The sequence below is a fragment of the Schistocerca gregaria genome, chromosome 2 (assembly GCF_023897955.1).
Source record: "Schistocerca gregaria isolate iqSchGreg1 chromosome 2, iqSchGreg1.2, whole genome shotgun sequence".
In the NCBI taxonomy this organism is placed as follows: domain Eukaryota; kingdom Metazoa; phylum Arthropoda; class Insecta; order Orthoptera; family Acrididae; genus Schistocerca; species Schistocerca gregaria.
In genome coordinates, this window is record NC_064921.1 from 715,822,997 (window position 1) to 715,840,361 (window position 17,365).

The following is a 17,365-nucleotide window of genomic DNA, read 5'->3' on the forward strand; positions in this document are numbered from 1 at the left end:
TGCGTTTCCGCAAAGTGATTTTTACGCCAAAGTTGTGATCGTCCTGCAAGTTGTGTCACATGTGGATCTCAGAGCTTAGCAGTTTCCGTGGTGTAGCGGTTATCACGTCTGCCTAACAGGCAGAAGGTCTCCGTTTCGATTCCGGGCGTAATCACTTTTTCGTCGCACTCAACAAGACACTTGCTACAATCTCTACTGTGAACATTTAAATCAATTTCAAACGTCCAACCACCAGGCTGCAGATGGCTCAAATGATACGTGAAACTCTTTCAGAACCGGCTACTTGGTTTTTGTGCTTACCTGGAGGGCAGGAAATGCGCGGAACAGCCGCCGGCATGCCGGTAGTCGCCACACGTTTGCACAAAACGCAAGGGCTCGTCCGGGATTTGAACCCGGGACCTCCTGCACCCGAAGCAGGAATCATACCCCTAGACCAACGAGCCTTCTCGATGCACATGACTATCGCCTCCGTTCTTGGTATCACCGTGCAGAGCTGCTGCTCACCCAGCGTTCTCCCTGGCTGTTGCGGTTTCATTGTTTTTATCGTTGTCTTTTACTATAGCAACTTCTAGAATCGGACGGAGCTCGTAGCCGATGCCCTTGCTTACGCAGGAAAAATCTGTTGGAGCTACGGTTTTCCAGGTAGTACAACGGCAAAACCGTCGTTTCCGTGGTGTAGCGGTTATCACGTCTGCTTTACACGCAGAAGGTCCCCGGTTCGATCCCGGGCGGAAGCACGACTTTTTTTAAACCCGTTTTCGGATTCCATTTCCGAGATAACGTCACGTCTGCGTGTGCGGGATAATAAATGTCGTGTGCTACACCGATATCGCCTCATTTTACTGTCAAATGCTCTTGCTCCCATAGTGCACCGGTATTCAGTAACTCAGAACGCTCGTAGCTCCATTCTGGCCTGAAAAATTTAGTATCCATTTCTTCAAGACTACTTCAAGTTCGCTTCATACTGGCTTTCCTGATCTCTTTGCACTCGCCTTGTCACAACTCTGTTGAAGTGTGAACGTAACTAATAGTGAGAAACTCTTAACTACGCTCAGTCTTGTATCCCACTCTTTGGTTGACGTTGTCGCTAATCAGATGAAGGTAGACTGCTCCACGTTTGAGCTTCGTCTCCACTCACGGTGCACACGTTCTGCAAAGACAACCTTTGTTTTCCGTTGCATGCAAGATTACTGTCGGCTCTTCTACAGAAATCGACCTATGTAATTTACTGGTATCAGATTCTTGCCATATCAAACGGTCCCTTCATGACCGTAGGGCCACACACAGCGTGCTGCGGCACGCATCTGTTCTTCATTGCAGAGCTACAAACGTGGGTGAGCTCCACCTACTCTTCAGCACGGTCAAAACGGTACGGCTCGTCCGGGATTTGAACCCGGGACCTCCTGCACCCAAAGCAGGAATCATACACCTAGACCAACGAGCCACCTGCTGCTAGCAGTGAAGGTAATCCCAAGCAGTCCACCTCCGAGGAACACAAACTTTCATGTAAATCAGAAAGAAAAGCGCTTTCTGAAGGCAGCGCCCACCACTGATGGAAAGAATATTAAAGGCAATGAATGTAGAGTGAATAATTTCATCGCGCTCTGCAGATGAACAGACGGTGGTGTTTCACTTTCGTCATGTGCTTTCTTAGCATCAAGGGAAGGCAAATGCACTAAACAAAAGAACACCGGGAATCCGAAACACCAACTCATAACGAAAAGATAGCGGAATATACTGCAAGCAAAACTTCCAAACACGACTCCTGAAGGCGTCGGTGCCTTAAGAATTATTCCGTGCAGCAATGATCATCTACGAAGAGCCAACTGTATGTGTCGCTCCACCACGCAACTTTTTTTGATATCGTTTTACCTAAATTTCCATTACCTGTTCGTTACAAGAATACCGTGTGGCTTTCAACTGGTCTGCTTCGTCCAGCAGCGATAGTAGTAACTAAACCGACCACAGTATCATTAAAAGTAGGTCAGACACAAAAGTCGGAGTTGCTCTGTAGCTCATGTTATTCTGCTTTCAAATGCAATTGTATGGCTGGGAGTAGGGGCGTACTCCTGTAATGCAGGCGTCCGGGAGGCCGTTTCTGTGGGAGACATCTGGGAACAACTACAGACACGGCCGTTTCATTAGCTCAGGAACGACCGCGATGCTCTTATCGAGCTCTGCAGATTGACCGGACTGCAGTGCGGAATTTTCTGCTAGTGGTGGCTCGGGGTTAAGAGAAGTCGGGAGGTGTGAGCAAAACTACATCGGGAAACCGAAACACACGACTCATAACGAAAAGATTGCGGAATGTACTGCAAAAGCAAACGTTGGAGAAGACGAACTCTGAAGCCGTCGGTGCTTTAACAATCATTCCGTGCAGCAACGATAATCTGGGAAGAGCGAAGGGTGGGTTCCGCTCGACCACACAACAAATTTTATATAATGTTCTACTTGTTCTAAATTTGCGTTTCCAGATCATCAGTAAAATACTGTGTGATTTACACCTGTCTTGCTTCTTCCAAAAGCGATATTAAGAAATACATCGACTGCAACGTCATTAGGGGTCGCGGGTCCGGGCGCCGGCGCGCCAGCGGCGGCCTGTCGGGGCTGCTGGTGCCTCCATGTAGAGCTACCGCTGGGCCCGGGCTCCTTGCCGCTAACGAAGTGATTGCTTTTGGTGACATCATATGCAATAGCGACTGTGCGAATTGACGGTGGCTCGTACGGAAAGCAAGAGTAGCTGATGCTACCGAGGACTCGGCCGCGAGCTTGTCCGACGACTTCTTGGGCTCTTATTCGTGGTGGCATTCAGACAGGCAAGGGTGCTGTCGATTGTTGCGTACGAATGCGAAATACCTGCATTGTGCGTTTCCGCAAAGTGATTTTTACGCCAAAGTTGTGATCGTCCTGCAAGTTGTGTCACATGTGGATCTCAGAGCTTAGCAGTTTCCGTGGTGTAGCGGTTATCACGTCTGCCTAACAGGCAGAAGGTCTCCGTTTCGATTCCGGGCGTAATCACTTTTTCGTCGCACTCAACAAGACACTTGCTACAATCTCTACTGTGAACATTTAAATCAATTTCAAACGTCCAACCACCAGGCTGCAGATGGCTCAAATGATACGTGAAACTCTTTCAGAACCGGCTACTTGGTTTTTGTGCTTACCTGGAGGGCAGGAAATGCGCGGAACAGCCGCCGGCATGCCGGTAGTCGCCACACGTTTGCACAAAACGCAAGGGCTCGTCCGGGATTTGAACCCGGGACCTCCTGCACCCGAAGCAGGAATCATACCCCTAGACCAACGAGCCTTCTCGATGCACATGACTATCGCCTCCGTTCTTGGTATCACCGTGCAGAGCTGCTGCTCACCCAGCGTTCTCCCTGGCTGTTGCGGTTTGATTGTTTTTATCGTTGTCTTTTACTATAGCAACTTCTAGAATCGGACGGAGCTCGTAGCCGATGCCCTTGCTTACGCAGGAAAAATCTGTTGGAGCTACGGTTTTCCAGGTAGTACAACGGCAAAACCGTCGTTTCCGTGGTGTAGCGGTTATCACGTCTGCTTTACACGCAGAAGGTCCCCGGTTCGATCCCGGGCGGAAGCACGGAGTTTTTTTAAACCCGTTTTCGGATTCCATTTCCGAGATAACGTCACGTCTGCGTGTGCGGGATAATAAATGTCGTGTGCTACACCGATATCGCCTCATTTTACTGTCAAATGCTCTTGCTCCCATAGTGCACCGGTATTCAGTAACTCAGAACGCTCGTAGCTCCATTCTGGCCTGCAAAATTTAGTATCCATTTCTTCAAGACTACTTCAAGTTCGCTTCATACTGGCTTTCCTGATCTCTTTGCACTCGCCTTGTCACAACTCTGTTGAAGTGTGAACGTAACTAATAGTGAGAAACTCTTAACTACGCTCAGTCTTGTATCCCACTCTTTGGTTGACGTTGTCGCTAATCAGATGAAGGTAGACTGCTCCACGTTTGAGCTTCGTCTCCACTCACGGTGCACACGTTCTGCAAAGACAACCTTTGTTTTCCGTTGCATGCAAGATTACTGTCGGCTCTTCTACAGAAATCGACCTATGTAATTTACTGGTATCAGATTCTTGCCATATCAAACGGTCCCTTCATGACCGTAGGGCCACACACAGCGTGCTGCGGCACGCATCTGTTCTTCATTGCAGAGCTACAAACGTGGGTGAGCTCCACCTACTCTTCAGCACGGTCAAAACGGTACGGCTCGTCCGGGATTTGAACCCGGGACCTCCTGCACCCAAAGCAGGAATCATACACCTAGACCAACGAGCCACCTGCTGCTAGCAGTGAAGGTAATCCCAAGCAGTCCACCTCCGAGGAACACAAACTTTCATGTAAATCAGAAAGAAAAGCGCTTTCTGAAGGCAGCGCCCACCACTGATGGAAAGAATATTAAAGGCAATGAATGTAGAGTGAATAATTTCATCGCGCTCTGCAGATGAACAGACGGTGGTGTTTCACTTTCGTCATGTGCTTTCTTAGCATCAAGGGAAGGCAAATGCACTAAACAAAAGAACACCGGGAATCCGAAACACCAACTCATAACGAAAAGATAGCCGAATATACTGCAAGCAAAACTTCCAAACACGACTCCTGAAGGCGTCGGTGCCTTAAGAATTATTCCGTGCAGCAATGATCATCTACGAAGAGCCAACTGTATGTGTCGCTCCACCACGCAACTTTTTTTGATATCGTTTTACCTAAATTTCCATTACCTGTTCGTTACAAGAATACCGTGTGGCTTTCAACTGGTCTGCTTCGTCCAGCAGCGATAGTAGTAACTAAACCGACCACAGTATCATTAAAAGTAGGTCAGACACAAAAGTCGGAGTTGCTCTGTAGCTCATGTTATTCTGCTTTCAAATGCAATTGTATGGCTGGGAGTAGTGGCGTACTCCTGTAATGCAGGCGTCCGGGAGGCCGTTTCTGTGGGAGACATCTGGGAACAACTACAGACACGGCCGTTTCATTAGCTCAGGAACGACCGCGATGCTCTTATCGAGCTCTGCAGATTGACCGGACTGCAGTGCGGAATTTTCTGCTAGTGGTGGCTCGGGGTTAAGAGAAGTCGCGAGGTGTGAGCAAAACTACATCGGGAAACCGAAACACACGACTCATAACGAAAAGATTGCGGAATGTACTGCAAAAGCAAACGTTGGAGAAGACGAACTCTGAAGCCGTCGGTGCTTTAACAATCATTCCGTGCAGCAACGATAATCTGGGAAGAGCGAAGGGTGGGTTCCGCTCGACCACACAACAAATTTTATATAATGTTCTACTTGTTCTAAATTTGCGTTTCCAGATCATCAGTAAAATACTGTGTGATTTACACCTGGCTTGCTTCTTCCAAAAGCGATATTAAGAAATACATCGACTGCAACGTCATTAGGGGTCGCGGGTCCGGGCGCCGGCGCGCCAGCGGCGGCCTGGCGGGGCTGCTGGTGCCTCCATGTAGAGCTACCGCTGGGCCCGGGCTCCTTGCCGCTAACGAAGTGATTGCTTTTGGTGACATCATATGCAATAGCGACTGCGCGAATTGACGGTAGCTCGTACGGAAAGCAAGAGTAGCTGATGCTACCGAGGACTCGGCCGCGAGCTTGTCCGAGGACTTCTTGGGCTCTTATTCGTGGTGGCATTCAGACAGGCAAGGGTGCTGTCGATTGTTGCGTACGAATGCGAAATACCTGCATTGTGCGTTTCCGCAAAGTGATTTTTAGGCCAAAGTTGTGATCGTCCTGCAAGTTGTGTCACATGTGGATCTCAGAGCTTAGCAGTTTCCGTGGTGTAGCGGTTATCACGTCTGCCTAACAGGCAGAAGGTCTCCGTTTCGATTCCGGGCGTAATCACTTTTTCGTCGCACTCAACAAGACACTTGCTACAATCTCTACTGTGAACATTTAAATCAATTTCAAACGTCCAACCACCAGGCTGCAGATGGCTCAAATGATACGTGAAACTCTTTCAGAACCGGCTACTTGGTTTTTGTGCTTACCTGGAGGGCAGGAAATGCGCGGAACAGCCGCCGGCATGCCGGTAGTCGCCACACGTTTGCACAAAATTCAAGGGCTCGTCCGGGATTTGAACCCGGGACCTCCTGCACCCGAAGCAGGAATCATACCCCTAGACCAACGAGCCTTCTCGATGCACATGACTATCGCCTCCGTTCTTGGTATCACCGTGCAGAGCTGCTGCTCACCCAGCGTTCTCCCTGGCTGTTGCGGTTTGATTGTTTTTATCGTTGTCTTTTACTATAGCAACTTCTAGAATCGGACGGAGCTCGTAGCCGATGCCCTTGCTTACGCAGGAAAAATCTGTTGGAGCTACGGTTTTCCAGGTAGTACAACGGCAAAACCGTCGTTTCCGTGGTGTAGCGGTTATAACGTCTGCTTTACACGCAGAAGGTCCCCGGTTCGATCCCGGGTGGAAGCACGACTTTTTTTAAACCCGTTTTCGGATTCCATTTCCAAGATAACGTCACGTCTGCGTGTGCGGGATAATAAATGTCGTGTGCTACACCGATATCGCCTCATTTTACTGTCAAATGCTCTTGCTCCCATAGTGCACCGGTATTCAGTAACTCAGAACGCTCGTAGCTCCATTCTGGCCTGCAAAATTTAGTATCCATTTCTTCAAGACTACTTCAAGTTCGCTTCATACTGGCTTTCCTGATCTCTTTGCACTCGCCTTGTCACAACTCTGTTGAAGTGTGAACGTAACTAATAGTGAGAAACTCTTAACTACGCTCAGTCTTGTATCCCACTCTTTGGTTGACGTTGTCGCTAATCAGATGAAGGTAGACTGCTCCACGATTGAGCTTCGTCTCCACTCACGGTGCACACGTTCTGCAAAGACAACCTTTGTTTTCCGTTGCATGCAAGATTACTGTCGGCTCTTCTACAGAAATCGACCTATGTAATTTACTGGTATCAGATTCTTGCCATATCAAACGGTCCCTTCATGACCGTAGGGCCACACACAGCGTGCTGCGGCACGCATCTGTTCTTCATTGCAGAGCTACAAACGTGGGTGAGCTCCACCTACTCTTCAGCACGGTCAAAACGGTAGGGCTCGTCCGGGATTTGAACCCGGGACCTCCTGCACCCAAAGCAGGAATCATACCCCTAGACCAACGAGCCACTTGCCGGTGGCAGTGAAGGTAATCCCAAGCAGTCCAGCTCCGAGGAACACAAACTTTCATGTAAATCAGAAAGAAAAGCGCTTTCTGAAGGCAGCGCCCACCACTGATGGAAAGAATATTAAAGGCAATGAATGTAGAGTGAATAATTTCATCGCGCTCTGCAGATGAACAGACGGTGGTGTTTCACTTTCGTCATGTGCTTTCTTAGCATCAAGGGAAGGCAAATGCACTAAACAAAAGAACACCGGGAATCCGAAACACCAACTCATAACGAAAAGATAGCCGAATATACTGCAAGCAAAACTTCCAAACACGACTCCTGAAGGCGTCGGTGCCTTAAGAATTATTCCGTGCAGCAATGATCATCTACGAAGAGCCAACTGTATGTGTCGCTCCACCACGCAACTTTTTTTGATATCGTTTTACCTAAATTTCCATTACCTGTTCGTTACAAGAATACCGTGTGGCTTTCAACTGGTCTGCTTCGTCCAGCAGCGATAGTAGTAACTAAACCGACCACAGTATCATTAAAAGTAGGTCAGACACAAAAGTCGGAGTTGCTCTGTAGCTCATGTTATTCTGCTTTCAAATGCAATTGTATGGCTGGGAGTAGGGGCGTACTCCTGTAATGCAGGCGTCCGGGAGGCCGTTTCTGTGGGAGACATCTGGGAACAACTACAGACACGGCCGTTTCATTAGCTCAGGAACGACCGCGATGCTCTTATCGAGCTCTGCAGATTGACCGGACTGCAGTGCGGAATTTTCTGCTAGTGGTGGCTCGGGGTTAAGAGAAGTCGGGAGGTGTGAGCAAAACTACATCGGGAAACCGAAACAGACGACTCATAACGAAAAGATTGCGGAATGTACTGCAAAAGCAAACGTTGGAGAAGACGAACTCTGAAGCCGTCGGTGCTTTAACAATCATTCCGTGCAGCAACGATAATCTGGGAAGAGCGAAGGGTGGGTTCCGCTCGACCACACAACAAATTTTATATAATGTTCTACTTGTTCTAAATTTGCGTTTCCAGATCATCAGTAAAATACTGTGTGATTTACACCTGGCTTGCTTCTTCCAAAAGCGATATTAAGAAATACATCGACTGCAACGTCATTAGGGGTCGCGGGTCCGGGCGCCGGCGCGCCAGCGGCGGCCTGTCGGGGCTGCTGGTGCCTCCATGTAGAGCTACCGCTGGGCCCGGGCTCCTTGCCGCTAACGAAGTGATTGCTTTTGGTGACATCATATGCAATAGCGACTGCGCGAATTGACGGTAGCTCGTACGGAAAGCAAGAGTAGCTGATGCTACCGAGGACTCGGCCGCGAGCTTGTCCGACGACTTCTTGGGCTCTTATTCGTGGTGGCATTCAGACAGGCAAGGGTGCTGTCGATTGTTGCGTACGAATGCGAAATACCTGCATTGTGCGTTTCCGCAAAGTGATTTTTACGCCAAAGTTGTGATCGTCCTGCAAGTTGTGTCACATGTGGATCTCAGAGCTTAGCAGTTTCCGTGGTGTAGCGGTTATCACGTCTGCCTAACAGGCAGAAAGTCTCCGTTTCGATTCCGGGCGTAATCACTTTTTCGTCGCACTCAACAAGACACTTGCTACAATCTCTACTGTGAACATTTAAATCAATTTCAAACGTCCAACCACCAGGCTGCAGATGGCTCAAATGATACGTGAAACTCTTTCAGAACCGGCTACTTGGTTTTTGTGCTTACCTGGAGGGCAGGAAATGCGCGGAACAGCCGCCGGCATGCCGGTAGTCGCCACACGTTTGCACAAAACGCAAGGGCTCGTCCGGGATTTGAACCCGGGACCTCCTGCACCCGAAGCAGGAATCATACCCCTAGACCAACGAGCCTTCTCGATGCACATGACTATCGCCTCCGTTCTTGGTATCACCGTGCAGAGCTGCTGCTCACCCAGCGTTCTCCCTGGCTGTTGCGGTTTGATTGTTTTTATCGTTGTCTTTTACTATAGCAACTTCTAGAATCGGACGGAGCTCGTAGCCGATGCCCTTGCTTACGCAGGAAAAATCTGTTGGAGCTACGGTTTTCCAGGTAGTACAACGGCAAAACCGTCGTTTCCGTGGTGTAGCGGTTATCACGCCTGCTTTACACGCAGAAGGTCCCCGGTTCGATCCCGGGCGGAAGCACGACTTTTTTTAAACCCGTTTTCGGATTCCATTTCCGAGATAACGTCACGTCTGCGTGTGCGGGATAATAAATGTCGTGTGCTACACCGATATCGCCTCATTTTACTGTCAAATGCTCTTGCTCCCATAGTGCACCGGTATTCAGTAACTCAGAACGCTCGTAGCTCCATTCTGGCCTGCAAAATTTAGTATCCATTTCTTCAAGACTACTTCAAGTTCGCTTCATACTGGCTTTCCTGATCTCTTTGCACTCGCCTTGTCACAACTCTGTTGAAGTGTGAACGTAACTAATAGTGAGAAACTCTTAACTACGCTCAGTCTTGTATCCCACTCTTTGGTTGACGTTGTCGCTAATCAGATGAAGGTAGACTGCTCCACGATTGAGCTTCGTCTCCACTCACGGTGCACACGTTCTGCAAAGACAACCTTTGTTTTCCGTTGCATGCAAGATTACTGTCGGCTCTTCTACAGAAATCGACCTATGTAATTTACTGGTATCAGATTCTTGCCATATCAAACGGTCCCTTCATGACCGTAGGGCCACACACAGCGTGCTGCGGCACGCATCTGTTCTTCATTGCAGAGCTACAAACGTGGGTGAGCTCCACCTACTCTTCAGCACGGTCAAAACGGTAGGGCTCGTCCGGGATTTGAACCCGGGACCTCCTGCACCCAAAGCAGGAATCATACCCCTAGACCAACGAGCCACTTGCCGGTGGCAGTGAAGGTAATCCCAAGCAGTCCAGCTCCGAGGAACACAAACTTTCATGTAAATCAGAAAGAAAAGCGCTTTCTGAAGGCAGCGCCCACCACTGATGGAAAGAATATTAAAGGCAATGAATGTAGAGTGAATAATTTCATCGCGCTCTGCAGATGAACAGACGGTGGTGTTTCACTTTCGTCATGTGCTTTCTTAGCATCAAGGGAAGGCAAATGCACTAAACAAAAGAACACCGGGAATCCGAAACACCAACTCATAACGAAAAGATAGCCGAATATACTGCAAGCAAAACTTCCAAACACGACTCCTGAAGGCGTCGGTGCCTTAAGAATTATTCCGTGCAGCAATGATCATCTACGAAGAGCCAACTGTATGTGTCGCTCCACCACGCAACTTTTTTTGATATCGTTTTACCTAAATTTCCATTACCTGTTCGTTACAAGAATACCGTGTGGCTTTCAACTGGTCTGCTTCGTCCAGCAGCGATAGTAGTAACTAAACCGACCACAGTATCATTAAAAGTAGGTCAGACACAAAAGTCGGAGTTGCTCTGTAGCTCATGTTATTCTGCTTTCAAATGCAATTGTATGGCTGGGAGTAGGGGCGTACTCCTGTAATGCAGGCGTCCGGGAGGCCGTTTCTGTGGGAGACATCTGGGAACAACTACAGACACGGCCGTTTCATTAGCTCAGGAACGACCGCGATGCTCTTATCGAGCTCTGCAGATTGACCGGACTGCAGTGCGGAATTTTCTGCTAGTGGTGGCTCGGGGTTAAGAGAAGTCGGGAGGTGTGAGCAAAACTACATCGGGAAACCGAAACAGACGACTCATAACGAAAAGATTGCGGAATGTACTGCAAAAGCAAACGTTGGAGAAGACGAACTCTGAAGCCGTCGGTGCTTTAACAATCATTCCGTGCAGCAACGATAATCTGGGAAGAGCGAAGGGTGGGTTCCGCTCGACCACACAACAAATTTTATATAATGTTCTACTTGTTCTAAATTTGCGTTTCCAGATCATCAGTAAAATACTGTGTGATTTACACCTGGCTTGCTTCTTCCAAAAGCGATATTAAGAAATACATCGACTGCAACGTCATTAGGGGTCGCGGGTCCGGGCGCCGGCGCGCCAGCGGCGGCCTGTCGGGGCTGCTGGTGCCTCCATGTAGAGCTACCGCTGGGCCCGGGCTCCTTGCCGCTAACGAAGTGATTGCTTTTGGTGACATCATATGCAATAGCGACTGCGCGAATTGACGGTGGCTCGTACGGAAAGCAAGAGTAGCTGATGCTACCGAGGACTCGGCCGCGAGCTTGTCCGACGACTTCTTGGGCTCTTATTCGTGGTGGCATTCAGACAGGCAAGGGTGCTGTCGATTGTTGCGTACGAATGCGAAATACCTGCATTGTGCGTTTCCGCAAAGTGATTTTTACGCCAAAGTTGTGATCGTCCTGCAAGTTGTGTCACATGTGGATCTCAGAGCTTAGCAGTTTCCGTGGTGTAGCGGTTATCACGTCTGCCTAACAGGCAGAAAGTCTCCGTTTCGATTCCGGGCGTAATCACTTTTTCGTCGCACTCAACAAGACACTTGCTACAATCTCTACTGTGAACATTTAAATCAATTTCAAACGTCCAACCACCAGGCTGCAGATGGCTCAAATGATACGTGAAACTCTTTCAGAACCGGCTACTTGGTTTTTGTGCTTACCTGGAGGGCAGGAAATGCGCGGAACAGCCGCCGGCATGCCGGTAGTCGCCACACGTTTGCACAAAACGCAAGGGCTCGTCCGGGATTTGAACCCGGGACCTCCTGCACCCGAAGCAGGAATCATACCCCTAGACCAACGAGCCTTCTCGATGCACATGACTATCGCCTCCGTTCTTGGTATCACCGTGCAGAGCTGCTGCTCACCCAGCGTTCTCCCTGGCTGTTGCGGTTTGATTGTTTTTATCGTTGTCTTTTACTATAGCAACGTCTAGAATCGGACGGAGCTCGTAGCCGATGCCCTTGCTTACGCAGGAAAAATCTGTTGGAGCTACGGTTTTCCAGGTAGTACAATGGCAAAACCGTCGTTTCCGTGGTGTAGCGGATATCACGTCTGCTTTACACGCAGAAGGTCCCCGGTTCGATCCCGGGCGGAAGCACGACTTTTTTTAAACCCGTTTTCGGATTCCATTTCCGAGATAACGTCACGTCTGCGTGTGCGGGATAATAAATGTCGTGTGCTACACCGATATCGCCTCATTTTACTGTCAAATGCTCTTGCTCCCATAGTGCACCGGTATTCAGTAACTCAGAACGCTCGTAGCTCCATTCTGGCCTGCAAAATTTAGTATCCATTTCTTCAAGACTACTTCAAGTTCGCTTCATACTGGCTTTCCTGATCTCTTTGCACTCGCCTTGTCACAACTCTGTTGAAGTGTGAACGTAACTAATAGTGAGAAACTCTTAACTACGCTCAGTCTTGTATCCCACTCTTTGGTTGACGTTGTCGCTAATCAGATGAAGGTAGACTGCTCCACGATTGAGCTTCGTCTCCACTCACGGTGCACACGTTCTGCAAAGACAACCTTTGTTTTCCGTTGCATGCAAGATTACTGTCGGCTCTTCTACAGAAATCGACCTATGTAATTTACTGGTATCAGATTCTTGCCATATCAAACGGTCCCTTCATGACCGTAGGGCCACACACAGCGTGCTGCGGCACGCATCTGTTCTTCATTGCAGAGCTACAAACGTGGGTGAGCTCCACCTACTCTTCAGCACGGTCAAAACGGTAGGGCTCGTCCGGGATTTGAACCCGGGACCTCCTGCACCCAAAGCAGGAATCATACCCCTAGACCAACGAGCCACTTGCCGGTGGCAGTGAAGGTAATCCCAAGCAGTCCAGCTCCGAGGAACACAAACTTTCATGTAAATCAGAAAGAAAAGCGCTTTCTGAAGGCAGCGCCCACCACTGATGGAAAGAATATTAAAGGCAATGAATGTAGAGTGAATAATTTCATCGCGCTCTGCAGATGAACAGACGGTGGTGTTTCACTTTCGTCATGTGCTTTCTTAGCATCAAGGGAAGGCAAATGCACTAAACAAAAGAACACCGGGAATCCGAAACACCAACTCATAACGAAAAGATAGCCGAATATACTGCAAGCAAAACTTCCAAACACGACTCCTGAAGGCGTCGGTGCCTTAAGAATTATTCCGTGCAGCAATGATCATCTACGAAGAGCCAACTGTATGTGTCGCTCCACCACGCAACTTTTTTTGATATCGTTTTACCTAAATTTCCATTACCTGTTCGTTACAAGAATACCGTGTGGCTTTCAACTGGTCTGCTTCGTCCAGCAGCGATAGTAGTAACTAAACCGACCACAGTATCATTAAAAGTAGGTCAGACACAAAAGTCGGAGTTGCTCTGTAGCTCATGTTATTCTGCTTTCAAATGCAATTGTATGGCTGGGAGTAGGGGCGTACTCCTGTAATGCAGGCGTCCGGGAGGCCGTTTCTGTGGGAGACATCTGGGAACAACTACAGACACGGCCGTTTCATTAGCTCAGGAACGACCGCGATGCTCTTATCGAGCTCTGCAGATTGACCGGACTGCAGTGCGGAATTTTCTGCTAGTGGTGGCTCGGGGTTAAGAGAAGTCGGGAGGTGTGAGCAAAACTACATCGGGAAACCGAAACAGACGACTCATAACGAAAAGATTGCGGAATGTACTGCAAAAGCAAACGTTGGAGAAGACGAACTCTGAAGCCGTCGGTGCTTTAACAATCATTCCGTGCAGCAACGATAATCTGGGAAGAGCGAAGGGTGGGTTCCGCTCGACCACACAACAAATTTTATATAATGTTCTACTTGTTCTAAATTTGCGTTTCCAGATCATCAGTAAAATACTGTGTGATTTACACCTGGCTTGCTTCTTCCAAAAGCGATATTAAGAAATACATCGACTGCAACGTCATTAGGGGTCGCGGATCCGGGCGCCGGCGCGCCAGCGGCGGCCTGTCGGGGCTGCTGGTGCCTCCATGTAGAGCTACCGCTGGGCCCGGGCTCCTTGCCGCTAACGAAGTGATTGCTTTTGGTGACATCATATGCAATAGCGACTGCGCGAATTGACGGTGGCTCGTACGGAAAGCAAGAGTAGCTGATGCTACCGAGGACTCGGCCGCGAGCTTGTCCGACGACTTCTTGGGCTCTTATTCGTGGTGGCATTCAGACAGGCAAGGGTGCTGTCGATTGTTGCGTACGAATGCGAAATACCTGCATTGTGCGTTTCCGCAAAGTGATTTTTACGCCAAAGTTGTGATCGTCCTGCAAGTTGTGTCACATGTGGATCTCAGAGCTTAGCAGTTTCCGTGGTGTAGCGGTTATCACGTCTGCCTAACAGGCAGAAGGTCTCCGTTTCGATTCCGGGCGTAATCACTTTTTCGTCGCACTCAACAAGACACTTGCTACAATCTCTACTGTGAACATTTAAATCAATTTCAAACGTCCAACCACCAGGCTGCAGATGGCTCAAATGATACGTGAAACTCTTTCAGAACCGGCTACTTGGTTTTTGTGCTTACCTGGAGGGCAGGAAATGCGCGGAACAGCCGCCGGCATGCCGGTAGTCGCCACACGTTTGCACAAAACGCAAGGGCTCGTCCGGGATTTGAACCCGGGACCTCCTGCACCCGAAGCAGGAATCATACCCCTAGACCAACGAGCCTTCTCGATGCACATGACTATCGCCTCCGTTCTTGGTATCACCGTGCAGAGCTGCTGCTCACCCAGCGTTCTCCCTGGCTGTTGCGGTTTGATTGTTTTTATCGTTGTCTTTTACTATAGCAACTTCTAGAATCGGACGGAGCTCGTAGCCGATGCCCTTGCTTACGCAGGAAAAATCTGTTGGAGCTACGGTTTTCCAGGTAGTACAACGGCAAAACCGTCGTTTCCGTGGTGTAGCGGATATCACGTCTGCTTTACACGCAGAAGGTCCCCGGTTCGATCCCGGGCGGAAGCACGGAGTTTTTTTAAACCCGTTTTCGGATTCCATTTCCGAGATAACGTCACGTCTGCGTGTGCGGGATAATAAATGTCGTGTGCTACACCGATATCGCCTCATTTTACTGTCAAATGCTCTTGCTCCCATAGTGCACCGGTATTCAGTAACTCAGAACGCTCGTAGCTCCATTCTGGCCTGCAAAATTTAGTATCCATTTCTTCAAGACTACTTCAAGTTCGCTTCATACTGGCTTTCCTGATCTCTTTGCACTCGCCTTGTCACAACTCTGTTGAAGTGTGAACGTAACTAATAGTGAGAAACTCTTAACTACGCTCAGTCTTGTATCCCACTCTTTGGTTGACGTTGTCGCTAATCAGATGAAGGTAGACTGCTCCACGATTGAGCTTCGTCTCCACTCACGGTGCACACGTTCTGCAAAGACAACCTTTGTTTTCCGTTGCATGCAAGATTACTGTCGGCTCTTCTACAGAAATCGACCTATGTAATTTACTGGTATCAGATTCTTGCCATATCAAACGGTCCCTTCATGACCGTAGGGCCACACACAGCGTGCTGCGGCACGCATCTGTTCTTCATTGCAGAGCTACAAACGTGGGTGAGCTCCACCTACTCTTCAGCACGGTCAAAACGGTAGGGCTCGTCCGGGATTTGAACCCGGGACCTCCTGCACCCAAAGCAGGAATCATACCCCTAGACCAACGAGCCACTTGCCGGTGGCAGTGAAGGTAATCCCAAGCAGTCCAGCTCCGAGGAACACAAACTTTCATGTAAATCAGAAAGAAAAGCGCTTTCTGAAGGCAGCGCCCACCACTGATGGAAAGAATATTAAAGGCAATGAATGTAGAGTGAATAATTTCATCGCGCTCTGCAGATGAACAGACGGTGGTGTTTCACTTTCGTCATGTGCTTTCTTAGCATCAAGGGAAGGCAAATGCACTAAACAAAAGAACACCGGGAATCCGAAACACCAACTCATAACGAAAAGATAGCCGAATATACTGCAAGCAAAACTTCCAAACACGACTCCTGAAGGCGTCGGTGCCTTAAGAATTATTCCGTGCAGCAATGATCATCTACGAAGAGCCAACTGTATGTGTCGCTCCACCACGCAACTTTTTTTGATATCGTTTTACCTAAATTTCCATTACCTGTTCGTTACAAGAATACCGTGTGGCTTTCAACTGGTCTGCTTCGTCCAGCAGCGATAGTAGTAACTAAACCGACCACAGTATCATTAAAAGTAGGTCAGACACAAAAGTCGGAGTTGCTCTGTAGCTCATGTTATTCTGCTTTCAAATGCAATTGTATGGCTGGGAGTAGGGGCGTACTCCTGTAATGCAGGCGTCCGGGAGGCCGTTTCTGTGGGAGACATCTGGGAACAACTACAGACACGGCCGTTTCATTAGCTCAGGAACGACCGCGATGCTCTTATCGAGCTCTGCAGATTGACCGGACTGCAGTGCGGAATTTTCTGCTAGTGGTGGCTCGGGGTTAAGAGAAGTCGGGAGGTGTGAGCAAAACTACATCGGGAAACCGAAACAGACGACTCATAACGAAAAGATTGCGGAATGTACTGCAAAAGCAAACGTTGGAGAAGACGAACTCTGAAGCCGTCGGTGCTTTAACAATCATTCCGTGCAGCAACGATAATCTGGGAAGAGCGAAGGGTGGGTTCCGCTCGACCACACAACAAATTTTATATAATGTTCTACTTGTTCTAAATTTGCGTTTCCAGATCATCAGTAAAATACTGTGTGATTTACACCTGGCTTGCTTCTTCCAAAAGCGATATTAAGAAATACATCGACTGCAACGTCATTAGGGCTCGCGGGTCCGGGCGCCGGCGCGCCAGCGGCGGCCTGTCGGGTCTGCTGGTGCCTCCATGTAGAGCTACCGCTGGGCCCGGGCTCCTTGCCGCTAACGAAGTGATTGCTTTTGGTGACATCATATGCAATAGCGACTGCGCGAATTGACGGTAGCTCGTACGGAAAGCAAGAGTAGCTGATGCTACCGAGGACTCGGCCGCGAGCTTGTCCGATACCTTCTTGGGCTCTTATTCGTGGTGGCATTCAGACAGGCAAGGGTGCTGTCGATTGTTGCGTACGAATGCAGAACATAACAGTTAAGCTCAAATTTTACACTTCAAATGGAAAATAAAAATATTACAAAAAAAGAAAAGAAAAAAATCAGTCTGTGCATAAAATAACCTCCCATCTTTTTGGTTACTTTCATGGAAATGCGATGACAAAGCCACGAAACTGAAGTTGTACTAAGGCACTTATGCAAATAACATGTACAGAAATA

General features: G+C 48.8%; 18 non-coding genes across 18 annotated transcripts; 6 read left to right on the forward strand and 12 right to left on the reverse strand.

Moving 5' to 3' along the window:
- Positions 1–371: 371 nt before the first annotated feature.
- Positions 372–443, reverse strand: Trnap-cgg (transfer RNA proline (anticodon CGG)). The gene has a single exon. It is a non-coding gene; the product is annotated as a tRNA-Pro (tRNA).
- Positions 444–664: 221 nt separating this feature from the next.
- Trnav-uac (transfer RNA valine (anticodon UAC)) lies at positions 665–737 on the forward strand. Its single transcript has one exon. It is a non-coding gene; the product is annotated as a tRNA-Val (tRNA).
- Positions 738–1,372: 635 nt separating this feature from the next.
- Trnap-ugg (transfer RNA proline (anticodon UGG)) lies at positions 1,373–1,444 on the reverse strand. Its single transcript has one exon. It is a non-coding gene; the product is annotated as a tRNA-Pro (tRNA).
- A 1,791-nt stretch (positions 1,445–3,235) lies between these two features.
- Trnap-cgg (transfer RNA proline (anticodon CGG)) lies at positions 3,236–3,307 on the reverse strand. The gene has a single exon. It is a non-coding gene; the product is annotated as a tRNA-Pro (tRNA).
- A 221-nt stretch (positions 3,308–3,528) lies between these two features.
- On the forward strand, positions 3,529–3,601 carry Trnav-uac (transfer RNA valine (anticodon UAC)). Its single transcript has one exon. It is a non-coding gene; the product is annotated as a tRNA-Val (tRNA).
- A 636-nt stretch (positions 3,602–4,237) lies between these two features.
- On the reverse strand, positions 4,238–4,309 carry Trnap-ugg (transfer RNA proline (anticodon UGG)). The gene has a single exon. It is a non-coding gene; the product is annotated as a tRNA-Pro (tRNA).
- Positions 4,310–6,100: 1,791 nt separating this feature from the next.
- Positions 6,101–6,172, reverse strand: Trnap-cgg (transfer RNA proline (anticodon CGG)). Its single transcript has one exon. It is a non-coding gene; the product is annotated as a tRNA-Pro (tRNA).
- Positions 6,173–6,393: 221 nt separating this feature from the next.
- On the forward strand, positions 6,394–6,466 carry Trnav-uac (transfer RNA valine (anticodon UAC)). Its single transcript has one exon. It is a non-coding gene; the product is annotated as a tRNA-Val (tRNA).
- Positions 6,467–7,101: 635 nt separating this feature from the next.
- Positions 7,102–7,173, reverse strand: Trnap-ugg (transfer RNA proline (anticodon UGG)). Its single transcript has one exon. It is a non-coding gene; the product is annotated as a tRNA-Pro (tRNA).
- Positions 7,174–8,964: 1,791 nt separating this feature from the next.
- Trnap-cgg (transfer RNA proline (anticodon CGG)) lies at positions 8,965–9,036 on the reverse strand. The gene has a single exon. It is a non-coding gene; the product is annotated as a tRNA-Pro (tRNA).
- A 221-nt stretch (positions 9,037–9,257) lies between these two features.
- Positions 9,258–9,330, forward strand: Trnav-uac (transfer RNA valine (anticodon UAC)). The gene has a single exon. It is a non-coding gene; the product is annotated as a tRNA-Val (tRNA).
- Positions 9,331–9,965: 635 nt separating this feature from the next.
- Positions 9,966–10,037, reverse strand: Trnap-ugg (transfer RNA proline (anticodon UGG)). The gene has a single exon. It is a non-coding gene; the product is annotated as a tRNA-Pro (tRNA).
- A 1,791-nt stretch (positions 10,038–11,828) lies between these two features.
- Trnap-cgg (transfer RNA proline (anticodon CGG)) lies at positions 11,829–11,900 on the reverse strand. The gene has a single exon. It is a non-coding gene; the product is annotated as a tRNA-Pro (tRNA).
- A 221-nt stretch (positions 11,901–12,121) lies between these two features.
- Positions 12,122–12,194, forward strand: Trnav-uac (transfer RNA valine (anticodon UAC)). The gene has a single exon. It is a non-coding gene; the product is annotated as a tRNA-Val (tRNA).
- A 635-nt stretch (positions 12,195–12,829) lies between these two features.
- Trnap-ugg (transfer RNA proline (anticodon UGG)) lies at positions 12,830–12,901 on the reverse strand. Its single transcript has one exon. It is a non-coding gene; the product is annotated as a tRNA-Pro (tRNA).
- Positions 12,902–14,692: 1,791 nt separating this feature from the next.
- On the reverse strand, positions 14,693–14,764 carry Trnap-cgg (transfer RNA proline (anticodon CGG)). Its single transcript has one exon. It is a non-coding gene; the product is annotated as a tRNA-Pro (tRNA).
- A 221-nt stretch (positions 14,765–14,985) lies between these two features.
- Trnav-uac (transfer RNA valine (anticodon UAC)) lies at positions 14,986–15,058 on the forward strand. The gene has a single exon. It is a non-coding gene; the product is annotated as a tRNA-Val (tRNA).
- A 636-nt stretch (positions 15,059–15,694) lies between these two features.
- On the reverse strand, positions 15,695–15,766 carry Trnap-ugg (transfer RNA proline (anticodon UGG)). Its single transcript has one exon. It is a non-coding gene; the product is annotated as a tRNA-Pro (tRNA).
- Positions 15,767–17,365: the final 1,599 nt, after the last annotated feature.